Source organism: Aythya ferina, assembly GCF_964211825.1.
Source record: "Aythya ferina genome assembly, chromosome: 5".
In the NCBI taxonomy this organism is placed as follows: domain Eukaryota; kingdom Metazoa; phylum Chordata; class Aves; order Anseriformes; family Anatidae; genus Aythya; species Aythya ferina.
The window spans coordinates 17,230,939-17,235,957 of NC_140301.1; the positions used below are offsets into that span (position 1 = coordinate 17,230,939).

Below are 5,019 nucleotides of genomic sequence, written 5' to 3' on the forward strand. Positions count from 1 at the left end.
CCCTATGGCACTAGGTCTGGATGCTTGTTAGTACAGGGAGTAGCTTTTTGACCATGTTATCTGGCCCCCAACAACCTGCTGGAGCAGGAACCCCCTGGGCGAAGGAAAGCTGAACCCCCAGCTTCAGCCTCCAGTTTTCTTACTGCTTGAGACCCCTGAATCAGGGCTGGGATTGAGGGCATGTGTCTCAGACGTGTCTTGCATCTGATATCAAATAACTTTCACTACACCTGCAAACTGACTTTGAGATACAATTTACTTATTTATATTTATTTTAAAGAGACATTCACAATAAAACTGATATTCTTCTGCAATATGACAGTCTTCAGTCTGACAGTATCTCGCAGCATCTTGACAGCTATATAAGAAATGTGCTTAGATGTCATGTTGGTAGCTTACTAAAATACATAAGACCTGGAATCATCAACCTGAGGATGCTTTGCAACACTGGGAAATGCCAGGTCCACTTGTAAAACAACGCTCTGTCACAACATAGTTGTGTTTCTCTTACAGCCAGTAGTTGTGAGTGCTGAATTCCCCTGGAATTCTTGGAGCTGGACCAGCAACGAGTTTGACCCAACGTGCATGAGAAGCGTGTTGTTCGGCTGATAAGGAAACTGAGAACATGCATCAGCAAACACAGTTTGTTTATCCCGTAATAACTGGTTTTGAGTAGTACAGCAAAAAGTGGCCGGGTCTGCACTAGGCAGATAAGAGCTCCTACCAAAAGGACGACCAAAGGTCACGCGAGGCTTCCTGGAAATTTCAAAAGAGAAGCCTTCAGTGGGAATGGATGACTAAGGGAATTGCAAAGGGTTTCTGGAGTCTTTTATCTTTGTGCTACCTCTTCAAATCCAGCTCAACACTTCAGTAATTTATTGTTGCCATCATCTGATGAATGCTCAGTGGGCTCAGCCTTGCTCCTACCACACAGGTGTTTATAGCCAAAAACCCACACTGCTGGAACCGCAGCTAACTGGTCTCCTTGTTACGAATCTCAGCTAACAATGCAATGAAAGAACATGGGGAGCTGAAAAGTGAGCTTTTATCTGGTCCATACAGACAGGGGTTTTTAGGTGTGAAAGAATCAGTAGCAGCAGACTTTTCTTTAGGTGTGTCTTCTTGTTTTCCACAGTCTTCAGGTAAATAAAGACCTTCAAATCTTCCAGAAAAATGCAAAAACTGTGTCTAAACAACCAGGGTCCCAACACTTTGCACAGGATCATGAAATATTCCTCCAATCCTTATTTTCAGTGGTGTCTTTCACACATCGCTTAGGCCATGTCATCTTGCATCATGAATCGCACACAGTGAAAATGCTGTAAGCACATGAAATAACAGACACTCCCAAGGGTGTATTACTGCCTTTTTAACAAACTTAAGTTCAAAATTAGCTATATTGGGAGCATGCACTTACGGTCTCCTGTGACTGTCTCAGTCTTATTCTCTGTTAGTATTAGTCCAGTGTGTACTGTATACATACAAAACCAGAGAGTGTGTATGAGGCCTTGTTGGCTTCTGACAAAGGCACCCAGTAATTATCCGCTGCACTGAATTTCTGTTCTATACCATCTTCTTAATTTAATGAGTTAGCTTTTGAAGGAACGATCAGGTCTTTCTATGCTATTCACTCTCTCTAAAGTATTTTTTTTTTGATACTTACACAGGTCAATGTTTACATTTTTACCAGTATCTTAGATTTGATTTATGTGAAAGGGCATCACATGAAAGGAAAACCAACTCTGAGCTAAGAAACCACGGGAAAGAACAAAACTTGGTTATGTCAGTTTGAGTTAACACGGGGTCCTTCCTCTCCAGAAGAAGGCCCAGTCTATTAAAATTAATCTCTAATTAGGATTCATAGTTTTGCAAACATACATAAATATTTTAGAGCCATTTCAGAGTTAAGAGTCTGAGACAATTTTATTTTATTTTATTTTATTTTATTTTATTTTATTTTATTTTATTTTATTTTATTTTATTTTATTATTATTTTTTTTTTTGGCTAATAAATAAAGACAAGCCTCAAGTCATGCAGAGCTGTGCAGTATAAGGTAGGGAAGGAACAGAGGTGGCCTGGTGACAATCTTAGGCAACCACTGCAGACAAGAGAAGCCAGAGAGAGCCACCTGAAGTTTCCAGATCTATGGACTGCAGTTTTACTAGCACAGTGCACCTTCCCTAGCTCGTCTCTGCCTCAGGACCTGCAGGGTTCGGAGGCACGAGGACATGAAGGTCTAATTCATCTGGCAACCTTCTGCACTAAGGAATTTGCCTGGATTCTTGCAAACTTAGTACCTCATTTGGTTCTGAAGAACCAAAGCTGTGCTATGGCAAAATTTATCAACTCTAGCTATGGCTGCTCCTAGTCTTGCACTGCACCCACAAGATGAAATCCATTGGTTAAATTCTTGGTGATACTGGAGCTGGTCTGTAGCCTACCTCTGACTTCAGTCGACCTTGCAGCTGTCAAGGGTAATTTGCCATTGTATGAGAGACAGTCAAGAAGAGTGTCATTGTTGTTTGCGTATACGTGGCATTAACAAGAAGGGATTTGTTTTAAAACTGTTATTTTATTCTGTCAGAAGGAAGCCTGAAGCTGTATTCTGACAGAAACCCCATTTGTTATTAAAATGCCCAACATGCTCATATGTAATATTTAGTTTATTCATGTACACATTTCACTGAAGTTCTGGCTCTGATCCCTTTAGCTACCACCCTGTCTTCTCTCAAATCTCATTTGAAATTGACTCCTGTAAAGCCTGAAAAAGTGATTTGCTTATCAGTTCTTATGTAAATCCCCCACCTTTCAAAGGACTACTGATCTATCTTTATGTTTGCATGACTCACTGGAGTCACTGCATGATCACACAGCTCCCATTTTTAATTTCCCTTACCTTATTCCTTCCATACTGCTTGTTACAGCCACTCATTGGGTCATGGCTAATTTTAGATTATCAGATTTCCAAGCAAAGGTCACTCCCTAATTGTTGCTATGAAGCCCTGACCTTATTCTCTCTTTTGTACAGTAAAGAACAAAAACAATGATAACAGTAAAACAACTGCACCGATTTCTATGGGTCTTTTTATTCTCAGTGGCAAGTTGTAAGAGGCAGTGTAGTAAATGAGTATAACTTCAGATTCCTAATTGCATTGAATGTACTCAGGGTAAGCCTAGCTGCAAGGCCCCTGATTTGGCATACTCAGTGCTACATCAGGTCATAAACAATACACAAGCTGGGTGCTGTGTTAATGGCATAATACACCCACCTGCATCCTGTGGTTTCTTATCGTCTTCTGACATTCCTTTCATTTGGATACAGAGGTAAGAAGCAAAATTTATCAAACTTGGCCAAATGTATATGGGTTAAGGTCAGGTTACTGTAGTTGCTAAATAAAGATTTATAGTTTCAACAATTAAAAGATATTTTGTGTTGTAGCGTGTATAAAGTGGTCTTAGTTAAAAACAGAGTTTATTAATTTCACTATAATAGGTACAACTGAGCACACAACTCCTGCGTTGCAATTCACTGCTCCCTCTCGTGTCATATTCAAAAGTGTTTGGGGATGCACCTCACATAGGATTATTGAAGTGACCCTTTCCAATCCACTTTTAATATGGACCACCTTAGAAATCCAGCTTACAGCACGGCCTCACAAATAGGTATCCCAGAAAAAAACAAGTAGGTGACAGACTGTGCCTTCATTCTTGGTCAGAATCTCATAAAATCAGATCTAAAACTGTATCATGAAATCCAAAAAATAAAAATAAAAAATAATCCACAACCTCCTCCCCCCAAAGTGTTCTGTATTAACCCCAGCAATCCTGCATCATCAAACCTCAGATTCTTACTGCTGATTCCCTGAGCTGCTTGCTACCCCAAAGTGTCAGTTTTGCCCTTTAACATTTTTCCCATTTGTCCATTTAGACCACTAAGAAACTGAGCTCGTGAAATGTAGACCATCCCCAGATGGAAATCTCAATGTATTAGGTAAATTTCAAGGGATGCTCAGCACCTGGCGGTAAAGATCCCTAGTGGGTCATTTCATTAGATTTTCAATAAGTAAAAATAAATGAAGCATGCTAAAATCCTCATCATCTTCCAAAGATTAAATATGAGATGTGCAAAGGAATCTGAGAAATTTTCAGCCTGAGGATTACTTCTGATACATTTAGACATTTAGGCTGGTAATAATGGAAGAAAAACTAGGCTGCATTAATAACGTGAAAAAGAACCTTTCTCTCTGGGATGAGCTGCAAAAATGTCTTGATAACTTACCTGTCAGCTATTTGATGGAGAAAGCAAATCTTGCTGTGGGTAAAACATTTCAATGCTAAAATTTTAAGTGCTAATTTTGGGGTGAATATTTCTGTGCTCAGCTTCAGAAACAGATATTCTCTGCCAAACCAGCAGTTTCATAGCAAAGTACTTTTCCTATTTTCTATCTTTGCATGTACTGCTGCTGCACATCTTGAGAAATCACTCAGATGATTTTGTGACCCTAACTTCTAAGCTTGGCACATACTTTGTTTGATGATTGTCCTGTTCTGTAATCTCTTAATTTCCTCAATATTTTCTCCCACTCTGAACAACTGTGTGGTGCTGCTAAAATTTGGAGATTTTCATGCTCAATGGCCATCTTGTGCAGGTATAAATGAAAATTGAAGAAAAATTACGAATTGTTGCATGGTGACATCAGAATTTTTCTCTTTTTGAATAATCACTCTAATATGTAATTATCAAATCTGATAACTTGGTAAATTGTCATGCATTTCTGCTTCCTTGGTAAAATCATGAAGACACATTTCTTTATTATTATTATTATTATTGTTATTATTATTATTATTATTAATTTCCTTCTGTTGTAGCTTCTACTTTCTTAGCAGTTCTTGATAACTTGGCTTCCTTTTTTCCCATTGATTCATTTTTATTTGTATTTCAGCAATTCCAGAGGTGTTTTAATTGTTCAAGATAACATTTTTTATGTTAGGAATAAGGGATAACACATACAGTAAGC

The 5,019-nt window shown here is 38.7% G+C and overlaps 1 long non-coding RNA gene across 1 annotated transcript; it reads right to left on the reverse strand.

The window, feature by feature from the left end:
• Window positions 1–238: 238 nt before the first annotated feature.
• Window positions 239–3,321, reverse strand: LOC311438117. The gene is made up of 2 exons (XR_014693931.1): window positions 725–3,321; window positions 239–605 (listed from the first exon to the last, which is right to left on the reverse strand). It is a non-coding gene; the product is annotated as an uncharacterized lncRNA (long non-coding RNA).
• Between the last annotated feature and the right edge of the window lie 1,698 nt (window positions 3,322–5,019).